The following is a 13,429-nucleotide window of genomic DNA, read 5'->3' as shown; positions in this document are numbered from 1 at the left end:
ACTCTCCGTGACCCCATTTGGGATTTTCTTGGTAAAAATATTGGAATAGTTTGCCATTTCCTGCTTAAGCTCATTTTTCAGTAGAGCAAAAAGGGTTAAGTGACTATCACAGGATCACACAGCTGTTAAGTCTGGAAGACTCCATTTAAACTCACAAGAGAAGACTTCCTGACTCCAGGTTCTTGACTCTATCCACCGTGTCACCTCTGAAGGGCACTGTGCTGACCTTCTTTGATTTAGTTCAGAGAACAATAAATTTACATCCAAAAGGGAAATTTTCATCTAGTCCAACTCTTGCATTTTACAGATGAGGTTACTCAATGAAGCTCAGAGAGAGAGGGGGACTTTAGTCCCAATTTCAAATTTAGATGTTCTTTGCAGTGACACTACAGGAAAAGCAAATGACCCCAAGGATAGCAATACAGCAAGCAAGAACAAAAGCTAGACTATCTAGTATAGGTAAGTGGTGGCTGATGTTAATAATAGAAAAAAAAAGCACAGATTTTTTTTTTTACTTAATATCACATTACTGACTGCAATTCACAGATGGGAAGTTAGTGGGAGAATTCCATTTGTTCTTTCTTTATAGAAGAAATTGGAGTTTACAGAAAAAAAAGTTCATCTTTTAAGTTATTAATGATTACTGTAGGGAGTTAATTTGGGTGTTGCATCTTCAGGGCTTATATACAGAGTACCTCTTAGTACCAAGTGGTAATTCCAAGGGTAAATGCTCACTGTGTCACCTTGGAGCCAAAATCATTGATAAAGTAGCTATGCTGGACATTAAAGAGGGTGTGAGTTTTTAATTAAAATTGATTTTGGAAAGCTTCTCTAATTCCTTTTTCTAATGCACAACATTATTTTCTGATTGTGGAAACTGAAAGTAAAATACGGGGCAATATTATGTCAGAAACGAGATTATCATTGAGAGGTCTCTAATTGTTTCCCCCTCCCCAAAGCCAGAAGAGAACCTAATAGTCTACATATCTGCATTATGCCTCAATTTCATTACCTCTTGGCAAAGTTCTCTTAATGCTAATCTTTTGAAAGTTGAGATTTTCCTAAAGAAACTGCATGCACTGGAGTTAAGTGCCAATTCCATCTTCGAACTCTAGTTTTACTTCAGCATAACAAAACTGGGTGATCTCCTTCCAGTTCTAAATCTTAAAAAAAAAAAAATTCCTTGGACACTCTTTAATCCTTGCTCCCAAAACTAGAATCCATTTATTAACATCATGCCCCTTCTATCTTGTCCTATGAGCACTCTTTGCTATGAACTATGACCATAACTATATATATATATATATATATATATATATATATATTATATATATATATGTTTGTGACAAATCAAATATATACTGTATGTACATACATTTGTATATGTACACACACACACTCTCTCTCTCTCTCTCTCACGTTGCCAAACATAGGTAACGAGAATTTTGTTTTCATGTTTGAACATATCTATTTAATTCAACTATGAATTCCATTCTGAGGCAATTGGGGTTAAGTGACTTGCCCAGGGTCACACAGCTAGGAAGTGTTAACTTTCTGATTTGAACTCAGGTCCTCCAGACTTCAGGATTGGTGTTGTATCCACTTTGCCAACCAGCTGTTCCTATGAATTCCATTTTAAAGAAAAAGAGAATTTTTAAAAAGAAAACTGCTTTAAATTCCCAAATTCACACTGATGTTTTAAACAAGAGGGATAGTAGAAAAAGGTATCAAAATAGGGGGAAAACATTAAGTTGTTGTTTTTTTTGTCAACCAGAGACCTGACTTTGGACACTTTCAAGACTGTTTCTATTGATGTACACATTTATATATGTATATACACACATGCACACACACACACTCACATACATTAGCCAAACACAGGTAACAAGAATTTTGTCTTCATATTTGAACATATCCACTTAATTCAACTATGAATTCCATTTTAAAGAAAAAGAGAATTGTTTTAAATTCCCAAATTCACACTGCTGCCTTAAACAAGAGGGAGAGCAGAAAAAGATACCAAAATGGGAGGGGGGAAAACATTAGATTTTTTTTTTTGCCAGCCAGAGACCTGACTTTGGGCACTAACAGTTTCAATACTGTATTTATTGATGTACACTGTATAATTAGTTTCTCGCAGACAGTGGCCATCTGTCTATTCTGATAGCTTAAAAAAATAGCCTTCAATAACCAAGGAGCTCCTCCCTTCTGACACAGATGCTCTCTGCCTTTGAAAGCCGAATTGGAAATATGCTGCAGGATATTTGCAGCAGCCAATCATTGACTTCAGGGTCCCCTATGGTTGTTGCTCCAACATCCACCGCTATTGGTGTGTGCTGACGATGGAACAGACTGATTTCTTAGATTGTCCCTAAAATAACATCAGCTCACTTACCGCTTAATAACCCCACAGTGGTGTCAGCAAAATCAAGTGCTGAGGAGGAAGTGGGGGCAGCATTGGGGAAGAAGATGAGTTAATATCCCCAGGGAGGAATTATGCTGCAAACAGGCAGCTTTCATAAACAGAAACTGGAGAAAAGAGGGTTAAAAGAGAGGGGGATAAAAAAAAAAACCTTGAAAACTTGGGTAAATGTGAGAGGATGCAGATGGGAAGGTCTTAATAGAGAAAGGATTTTGGAGCAAGGCCAGCCACATTTTCTACATGCCATAGGAGTTAGGCTTTGCACAGATGGGACTCCCATGTTGTTAAAGGAAAAAAAAATCAGGTGAATAGGTTACGTCTGGGTGCATTCTACCCATCTCTTGCCAGAGTGGGGTTCCTGGGATATCCATGCTTACCATATACCGGCAGCAACTAGAACAAATAAACTGTAAACTGCAGTCTACTGAATTTCCACCACAGTGTCAATATGGCAGGCTGCTTAAAAAATAATTAAAGGCTTTGTGTGGTTTTTCTGAATACATAGTAACCGCATACCAGAGTTTCACCTCCCCTGACTAATAAAGGGCTCCTGTTTTTTAGGGAAGACTTTTTTATACAGTCTCCTTTGCTTCATTGTGAGCTAACTTTTCAATTTAAAGCTGGATCAGGTCATTTTCCTTTAGCAGACAGCCTGGGATCCATTAAATCTCACAACAATCAAATCCTGTAAAGAGTTTGTATTATTCCAAATAGCAGGAGAGAGCCGAGCCTTTAACTATTCCTCACTAGAGCTGCCTGCTCACCCCAGTAGAGTCATGTTTTCTAGCAGCGCTCCAGTGGGAGACCTGTTTCTGAGAGTGGCATTTGTGATTCAGTCTTCAGCTCCCCTTGCCAGCTTTGGAAAGTCAAACAGATGTTTCCTCATCTACTGCAGCGTAGCTCATCACTCATCCCAAGAGGGAAATTAGAATAGGTTTGGGACAGGCACAATTCTGTCAGACACAGCCACAAGAAAATGGAGAGGAAAGGCTTGGGGTTTTTTTGTGTGGTAGATCTGATTATGTGTAAATATGGATTTTTTTTTTAATTTATAGATGGAATGAGTCACCTAAATAAGAGAAAGTTTAATTCCCTAAATCCTTCTACCTCTCCTTCCTTCCCTCCCCCCAAAGTTTAGTATCCCCAGTGAATATCTTTGGGGCACAACCCCTATGCCATTTAATTTTCCTGCAAATAACTAGATTGTTCTGGACTGTTAACAATAGAGCTCTGCTCCTGCTTCATTTTGCATGAAATAATAAGGCCCAGAATTATGCATTGTACACACACATCAAACTACACATGTGCAAAAGAAATTAAATGTATTTGAAGATCATATGCCACAAGAATGTAAAGGGGAAGCACACTCATTAAATTAATGGCAGAAAAGGAGAGGGTTGTGGAAAACAATTCTGCAGTGGGCCCCTGAGGGATAGACAAGATGAGACCTAATAGGACTCTTACATTTCTGATTTGTATGATTTGACAAAATAACACTGAGTTGTTGTGGTGGTTGTTTTAAAGACCAAGAAACGAATGACTTCTTAAAACACAAAATCTTCATTTTTTAACTTGTTATTACAGGCATACCAAGCATAGCAGCAAAACAGGAAAGTTTCCTCGTGGTCTTGCATCATTTGAATTTAGATTGAGATCCTTAAGTGAGATTTTGGAAAGAAAGAAAAAAGGAAGGGAGGGAGGAAGGAAGGAAGGAAGGAAGGAAGGAAGGAAGGAAGGAAGGAAGGAAGGAAGGAAGGAAGGAAGGAAGGAAGGAAGGAAGGAAGGAAAGAAGAAAGAAAAGGAAGAAAAGGGGGAAGAAGGGAGAAAGGAAGGGAAGGAAGGAAAGGAGAGAGGAAAGAAAGAAAGAAAAAGAAAGAAAGAGAAAGAGGGAAGGAGGGAGGGATAATAAGGAAGGAAAGAAGGAAGGGAGGGAAGGAGGGAGGGAGGGAGGAAGGAAAGAAGGAAGAAAGGAAGGAAGGAAGGAAGGAAGGAAGGAAAGAAGGAAGGAAGGAAGGAAAGAAGGAAGGAAGGAAGGAAGAAAGGAAGGAAGGAAGGAAGGAAGGAAGCAGTCTCTAATATCTTTCCTTGCAGTAAATTCCTCTACTCTCAAGCCTCTAGCCCAGTGGCAGGATCAGAGCTACTTTAGGCTTTCTGTGTGTATGCTTCTGAATGTATGGACCTGTCCCTTCATTTCTTTCTCACTTACTCTGTCTCTCCCCCCCTTTCTCTCTCATCCTCAATCTCTTCCTCCTTCTCCCCCTCTTGTTCCCCCCTTCTCTCTCTTACTTCACGAGTAGGCAGAGTGGTGTCTGTGTTTCAGGAAAAGAATGTGTGTTAAAAGAACTAATGGTCTGACTGTCCATCAGACTGGGCAGCGATTGAGGTCATCCGGCGGTCAAAACCAAATAATTTCAGCCTGTTCCTAAAGATGCCTAAGCTGTTGATCTGATGACTGGAGTTCACTGCCTCTTGTTGCTTCTGTATCCTCTGAAACCTGGGAGGTTTTTTTTTTTTTTTTAAAGGAGGGGTGGGTGGGGGAAAACAAAACAGACATGTTTTCTCCCTAGCAACTGTGTTTGCATAGTGTCCACCATTCAACTTCAGCTCAGGTTAGCCTCCACTGAAGGAGACAGTCAGTGTGTTCACATCTTAATATATTTCTGCTCTCAATAGACAATGGGTCAGATTCTAATCTCAGGGCCCACAGAAGTGTTGGGAGAGTTATTATATTTGAGCTAGTTTGAAGGAAGCATTGTTGAAAGGAAAATGAAAAGTATTTAAAGATAGGGATCATTTCCTTTGCTTTTATAAACAGACATAAACAGTATTCTCAATATGAAATGTTGCACAAGTAAATACTTTTAACACTAATACCAAATTTCCCTAGTCATATAGAACAGATGGGGATGGAAGTGGTTTCAGAGTGCTGACAATTCCATTTTTAATTTTTTGAAAAATCCATAATCCATTAGTCTGGACCACATATTGTTCAAACTCCTGCCCCTTCAATATTTCCTGAACCCCTTTTGTGAATACTGCCTCCTTCTGGTTGTTCACAAGGGTCAAATTTGGCAACCAAGGTTAAATAATAAGTTCATTTAAAAAATAAGTTAAATTTTTCTGTGTCAGTTTATTTTTTCCTCATGATTTTAGATCTTCTTTAGTCATTCATCTGCCAACTCATTAAATATATCTGGAAAAGAAGTGATAGGTGAAACAGAAACTTCTAAATATTTACATTTACCTCTTAGCTGTTCGTTTCAAGCCTCTTTTTCCTAGTTTCACAGTATTTTCCGGTGGGCAAGCTTGAATTTCATTTCCACTGCTCCTTCCCTCTGACCATTTTCCCAGGGAATTCTTCCTATACAAATGAAATTTACAAACAACCTAGAGGAGGAGGTCAGGAAGCATGGATAATCCCCAATCTGAATAATCAAAGGCTGACTTCTAAAGAGTGCATAATTGAGGGATTTACCACTCTTATTTCAGTGCTGACTCATAAAACATTCTCTCACAAAGTCTGATTTTCGTCGTACAGAAAGAATTTAAAAGGAGTCATAGAATGTGAACAGCAAATCTCAGTGCATGAGGTTAAGATATTCAGTTCTGGTTTTAAGAATTGAACATCTCTTTACCTCTCTCAAGCAGAAATACAGTGTGAGACTTTACTATAAAGCATATTAAAATGACATTTTATGATTTCCCAATACATGTGAGTGACAGAATATTGTTGAATTAAAATAATGTCAACAAGGTGGAGTTAAATTCAGAGAAAAGCAGCTCTGGTCTAGAAAAACCAATTCTAACAAAAGTTGCATGCTATTTGTATTCCGAAGCAGGGCGCCCCGAGTGTTTTCTGTCATGCTTACAAATGTCTGTCGCATCTCTGTCCTTCAGTTTTAATATCTATCATTTACTGAGTAGTGCTTTCCCTTTGCTCTGTGTATCTGGTAAGAATACTCAGAGTCGTATTAGTGTGATGGGTGACAGGGATGCCATTTTCATTTGGTTCTTGGCCAAACTTTGACAATGAGACCTTCTCCTTGAATCTGCATTTTTTTTTTCTCAACTCCTGAACATGGGGACTGTCTGGCAGCCAGAAGGTTCTTCAGGATTCTGCTCTGAGTGTAATGTTAGAGGATCTGTCACTTCTTCAAGGCAGCCACACTCCTGATACTTTTAAATGGTTGTAGCCTTAATGTCTTAACGGATTAAATATTTCTAGCAATTAGAAATCCCATACATCTTTGGTGGCCCAGCAGCTATGTCTCGCCAAAATGTGCTTTGTATTTACACAGCCTGGGACTGTGCTTCATGAAGGAGCAGAAGAATAATGAACATTTCTATTTGCTTTATCTAAGACTCGGGGGGGGGGTGAGGTGGGGAGGTGGAAAGAAGAGGTTTCCATTCTCATGAGGATTTTTTTTTAATTTCTCAAGATGTTTGAGAGCTTTTTCAAGGAGCCTCCATTGCTGTTTTGTTCTGCCCCACTCCCATAGTATTATCTCCTAGGGTAAGAATTACCATTATTAAACACAGTATAATATAGGAATGGGAAGATAGTAAAGGAGGCGGAATGTGGTATAGTAAATAGAATGCTGGATTTGGAAATAAGACTCAAATTTTGGTTCTTTTGCTGCTATCTCTATGTCTTCAGGCAACTCCCCTAACTTTTCTGAATCTCAAGTCCTTATCTATAAAATGAAAAGAGAGGGATTGTCTAGTTTTTTTTCTATTTTATCTCTTAAATCTATAATTCAGTGGTCCTGGGGAATATCTCAACCGATGGTAACTATCCAAGTATTAGTCTCCAGTCTTTGTCTATATATTTCAGAAATTCAGAAACTTCCTTCATGGAGTCCCAATGCCCTCTTTCAAGAACGCTGGCTCCAAGGTGGTCCTTGCATACTGGACTCCTTTTGGGAGTCCCCTGCTTCTAGCAGCTGCAGCTAGTCTTGCTGTACTCCCTCCACTGCATACATATTCCTACACCAATGACCACATTTTCTTGAAGCTGCACTGGCCTTTGCCTCCACTCCTAAGTCACAGGACTTGTTGGAGTGTGCAAAAATAGATGGTCAGCTGCATCATTCCCCCTGCTGTTGATATTCAGCCTTTTCATTTCACTTGGCTTAGTGGTATTGGGGGTGTGGGGAGAGGACGTATAGAAAGGAGTTTCCTTTGCCCCCTTTCTCTTCCATTAGTTGGGGATGCCACAGCTCCCTGACGCCCCCCACTGTACATTGTGGAGAAGGTGAATCAGGGATAATTTTGGGGAAAAGTTTTTCTCCTAACAGACAGAACCTAGAGTTGCACAAGTTACCAACATTTGAGTTCAAATACTGACTGTGGCAGGTGTATTTGGAAGCAGTACACATTGGATTTTTTCTGTAGTTTAAGAAAATAAAGTGGTGAAAATTATCTTCAAGAGCTCCTAGTGATTTCCTGTGCTTCATTCCACCCACCCATTCCCACCCCCTTCCGCATGCAATCCACCCCCAGCTTCCTTGATCTGTTCTTTCCTCTGTGGATTTCTAGAATCTGGCATTTCCCTCATCCACCTACATTGACAATACAGCTAAAAAAATTATACTCTCATTTTTAAAGATAGTGTGGACCTTGCTTTCAGATGGCTTTCTTATATCCTGGTGCTTCACCGTTGCCTTTGATGTTAGCTAGTGGGTTCAACTAATTAAGGCTAGGAGAAACGTTGATTTTTGAGATAACTGTGGTGTTGGAGAAGCTTTGATCTGCAACTCTTACTTTTCTTGCTCCTCACATACATTAGCTCCCTTTTTTCTCAGACAGTCCATTTACCTGTCTCTTCACTTCCATGGTGACAGATAGATATCAGCAATATGTTTTTGGGCACTCTCCAGCTTCTAATATGATGTCCAAGAGTCAATTCAATTAGGTTAAATGGATAATACAACTTAGTGACCCTGCTTGTCTTTGCAGGTAAATGTGAAAATTAGATGCATGTAACTTCCAACTCATTAACCTTGGAAGACAAATTCAAGTGTTTTAAAAAAATATTTCCAGTATTTGTCTAGAATGAATCTCTCTGTCTCTGTGTCTCTGTCTCTGTCTCTCTCTGTTTCGGTCCCTGTCTGACAAAATAATATACCTAGACTTCTATTGTTTGATGGCTTCTTACTTTACATAGTATTTTATGATTGCCATTTTTTATTTATTACTAAAAAAAAAAAAGCAAGCCCTTATGAACTCCTTTGCCTCTCCTATGAATTTGTATTGAAACAGTTTTCTTTCTTATGACTCTTTAAAATGGTATTCTAGAAGTTTTCCTGATATAGATTTCATTTATTAAATCCCAGAGTCTAGTTCAAAGACCCCTAGCCTTCAGCTTCTTCCTTTCAGATTTGTGGGGAAACAACTGTCAGACTCTTTTGCTCTGTTTATTTTAATCTTGTAATATCTGTAGATCACACTCCCAATTGCAAACCTCTTCATTAAAGGCTTGGTAGGATCTAAGTCTCTGAAGACAGATATTTTATTAGCTGGCAACTGTGATCTGATATAGAGAGAAGTTGCATTTCAGGCTTTTATTTATTTGAGTATGTCTGTAACTAGTTTTCTAAAGCTACCTCCTCCCCCCTCCTACCCCCCCCCCCCCATTTCCTTTTCACATTTCCAGCTGAGAAATCTCCTCCAGAAATGTCTCCACTGCCACCTACTTGCAGTTTAGAAATTTACATGCACCTGGCTTCTCAAATCCTGCTTATTTTTTACAGCCAGGGAGAGACCAGTGTTAAAAAGGCTGTGGATGACATGCCGGGTTTTTTTTTTTCCTCATGTTTTTAAAGATTTGGGGGTCCATAAAATTGGTAGAAGAATATTCATCGAATGCAAGACTATGTTACTGGATTTTTACTAATGTTCAGGGGGAACTTACCTCTTCTCTCTGAATACGGTTATGTATCCTTTCCTGAATATTGATGCAAATTACATAGGTAACAGGCTAAGTGGAAAGACTTGCCTAAATGCTTTATTCATATTTATATTAGGATTATAATGCTGCAGTCATAATCCTTAATAACCTCTTATAGAACACATTATATAATAGATTCATGATTATACTGTGGGAAGCTGTTACAAAGAGCATTGTAAAATGCAGACATTTTAAAAGCAACGTATGTGCCTATTTAATACAGGGGGTATGAGTTATCAGACTTCCTGCGTACTTGTAATTTCATAAATAATATTAAGGTATGTGCAAATGGCTCTTTAATTCCCACTGTTATTATGTATACAAGGAAGTGACCAGTTCTGATATAATAACGAATGTGAGCATTTTGAGTTATTTTTCTTATCATCGAAGCAGTGACCACTTTTAGTTTGATTTCATCTCATTGAAAACCCTAGTAGGTGGGAGCATAAAGATTTGCCAACTTTATGAATTTTGTTTAGCCTTTTAAATATATGGTGCCCTGTCTTTGAATAGGTAGCCAGAATTTTTAAAAATAATATTCTGTAGAAGCTTCCATTCAGAGAAAAAAAATTAGGAAGTCTTAACATGAGCTTATTTTACATAAAAATTGAATTATACCCTAAACTTTGTTTCTCTCAATGACTATACAAATCCAGCTTTTAATAATATTTTGAAAAATATCATGTTTAGACTTTTAGATAAAGTGAACTGCATTATGTTGGTATTATGCATATCTGTGTGTGAACCTACTTGTGCAGATGAAAAATTTGTTTATTCTTTACATGAGTGCCGATCTAGGATCTCAAAGTATACTGTGATTTCTTTCCTGAAATCATTCAGTGTTATCTAATTTCCCATCTATACAATTTGTCCCTAAGTGACATTTTAAAAGCAGCTGTAACTTTTATGGTTGTTTATGTGCAGTGTCTGTCAAATAGTTGTCTAAGAGAGGGGAGAAATCACGGCTGTGCATTCTATGGCCAATGCACAAGTGGTACTATGCTTGTCTTTTTAAACAAGGTCTAGGTGAAATCTGATTCCATTCATTTTGAGAGTGTTTTCTTAATGTTACCCAGGGAAATTATAAGTCATTTGAGTTTTTAACTACAGGATCAGGGATTTTTTTTTATGAAGGAAGTAACAAAAATGGAGTCTTAAAAGTCCTCTGTCATGTTTAAAGAAGGGGCTTTCCACATTAGAAAACAAACCATTTGCAGGACAATCCCACTTAGACATATCCTGGATTACATTGTTTTTGCATGAGTAAGCACTTCCTGTGATCAAGAAAACAGGTAAATTTGGAAAGATGACAAAAACCGTGTCCCAGAACCCAGGAAAGCTATACCTCTTGTGACTTCTACAATGAATAAAATAGGGGGAGAAAATAGAGAAGGCACCCACTTTCTACCTTGTGGGTGAGTTGCCTGCCTTACGGTCTTACTCAGGTGTACACAGACCTTGCAATTTCGCTCTCCAAAGTTCTGTCCACTCCAGAGCAGCCCTGCCGAGAGCACTGACAATTTACTGCAGAAGTGCAGCCCTTTCAGCTGGCCCAAACCTCCGGAAGATGATCTAACACCAGCATGTCACATCACTGGGACCTTGTGTTGCCATTCGGAGCAGTGTGATAGTGGGGCCAGACTGTCCCAGCCAGATTCCTAGTGCTGGGTCACTCGTCCTCACCCACGTGGCCTACAACCCAGCAAATCTCCCTTTGTGAGCAATTCAGCCTCTTCCATGCATTCAGGAGATCTATGGACTGCCTCAGAGGCTCCAGCTGTCAGCCCCTTTTCTGCTCCAAAAAATGAAGAAGCTCCAGACACCACAGTTATTTAAAAAAGACTGTAATAAGTTATAGTTATGGGTCATAGTGGGTTTTTTTATACTGTTATTACCATTATTATCCTCTACAGCAGTAAAAATTGATTGCTGGCATGAGCAGTGTGAGAGAGTCTCAAATTCAGGCAGCAGGATTGAATTTCCCATCTTAGATAGCAAAAAAAGAGAAAAGAGGAATGAAAACGTTGCTATTTAACTGTTCTTTCTTCAAGGAATTTTGTATATATTTGTTTGTGTGTATATGTAAGAGAAAAAGACAGAGAGAGAGAGAGAACAAACATATTACTTTTATAAGAATTTTATCATAAAATTATTTTACAAACATGCACAATGTATGTGCACAAGCACCTTTTGAAATTGAATGGGCTCCATTTTCAGAGTGCCAAACTTGAAGTATTTGACCATTCATCAGATGGTTGGGTCTCTTTTACCCATATCTGCATTACTGACATGATTTCTAGTAATACCATAGCTCCACATTTATGATTTGTGTTCATAATAAAATGACCACATACTGCCTGTGTGCATATATGTTTATGTATATGTATATAAGTCATATATATATCCATATATTTAGTAGCAAGTGCAGCTAGATGAATAGAAACAGATATGTCTATACTGGAGGAGTAAGAATATCTTAATAGAAAACAGAGGCTAGAAGTTGAAATAGGAAACAAGAAGTGGAAAATTCCTGAGCTCTGTGACTTAATGTAAGCTGTAACTCTTCCATACCTCAGTTTGCTATTTGGCCAAATTGGATAATTTTTAAAAATTATTTTGAAAAGTTAAGAATGAAAGTTCCGATTTATAAGTTAAAATACCCATGACATACTAGATTCTGAGTATAATTATTCTTTGTCCGGAGTCTTGTATTGTGTGATATTTTATTTCCACATTCTGAATTCTATCCTTTAAGGTCTCTTTCTAGCACTAACATTCTATATCCTAAAGTCCCTTCTAATTCAGATATTCTGTGTTCTATGTTCTAAAATCCTTTCTACCTGTGACACTCCATGCTCTGTGATTGAAGGTCCCCTGCCAGTTCTGACAGTCTATATTTTAAGCACCAGTTCTTTAATATATTTTCCCTGAGCTCAATCAAGCAGTCCTTACACAGCTCTAAGAAAAGCCCTCTTGGCTTGAGTAGTTATTTTGTCTGAGTACAGACTTCAGAATGACTGTATAGTAACTCAAAGAACAAGAGAACCAAGGAAGTATGGGGATCAAGTGTCTTGTGATACGGGCACTGTTCCATCTTGTGATATGGGCACTGGTCCCTTGGTGTTGAGATATATTTCATAGTCATTAATAATGCATTGTCCGCATACCATTTCTAGAAATATTTTTTATTTATGACTTGGCTCCCTCCATCCGTACCTCCCATTGCCAGAGGAGTCCTCAGGGCCTTCTATCCCATTTTTACCCTCTTTAACGCTCCATCTTCTATCATGGGAAGTACCTCTTTCTACATAAGAAGGACTGCATGGACACACTGGAGAGCAGATCAATGTTGCTGCTCTATTGCATCAAAAGCAAAAGAAGGCATTTTCCTTTTCCTCTTGTATATAATTTTATGACAGGCTAGCCTGAGGAGCAAGAGAATTGGGGTACAAGTAGAAGCCCAATTCCCTTCGTTGTGATTACCAGATAAACTCACAGCCACGTGACTAGAGGAAGCAAACATTGTTAGGGAATTGTGGAAAATTCTTTATGCAAGGACAGAATGTTAAAATATTTGTTTTATTGATAGAATATTTGTATGTAGCAATATTGAATATTCAAAAGTTAAGATCATTGGAGACAGAAATTTACTGGTTTGTTTTTAGCAAGGGTTCCACTAACATTCATTGTATTTGTAATTACAAACCAAGGATGAAAATTCTAAGTAATCCAAAAAAAAAAAGCTACATAGTTGAATTTGATGGGAAAAAATGTTTTCTAACTTTCTTCTCTTGTCTGTATATATATACATATGTTCTGATTAGCAGAAGAATGAATTTGAGCAGGGAGGAAAACAAGGAAGTGACAGAAATATAGGATAACTAGTAAAGAAGAAAACATGCTAAGTCTAGCTATTTTGTAACCATATTTCTATTGATTGGAAAACCTATCACTGAAAAAACCTCATTCCCTTTCCACTTTTGCCTGGTGAGAATGAAACAAGAAAGAGAAAGCCTATGATAGTCGTATTGTGTTATAAGCAGACCATGTGGCTGTTT

At 38.1% G+C, this 13,429-nt stretch overlaps 1 protein-coding gene and 1 long non-coding RNA gene across 3 annotated transcripts in view; one reads left to right on the top strand and one right to left on the bottom strand.

The window, feature by feature from the left end:
• SKAP1 (src kinase associated phosphoprotein 1) overlaps positions 1–13,429 on the top strand; it is a 380,507-nt gene that overhangs the window by 187,941 nt on the left and 179,137 nt on the right. The window lies entirely within an intron of this gene.
• Positions 1,441–11,170, bottom strand: LOC127560272 (uncharacterized). The gene is made up of 3 exons (XR_007953293.1): positions 10,829–11,170; positions 5,667–5,783; positions 1,441–1,621 (listed from the first exon to the last, which is right to left on the bottom strand). It is a non-coding gene; the product is annotated as an uncharacterized LOC127560272 (long non-coding RNA).

The sequence above is a fragment of the Antechinus flavipes genome, chromosome 4 (genome assembly GCF_016432865.1).
Source record: "Antechinus flavipes isolate AdamAnt ecotype Samford, QLD, Australia chromosome 4, AdamAnt_v2, whole genome shotgun sequence".
In the NCBI taxonomy this organism is placed as follows: Eukaryota; Metazoa; Chordata; class Mammalia; order Dasyuromorphia; family Dasyuridae; genus Antechinus; species Antechinus flavipes.
The sequence above is the reverse complement of the archived record's forward strand: the minus strand, read 5'-3'. Positions and strand labels throughout refer to the sequence as shown.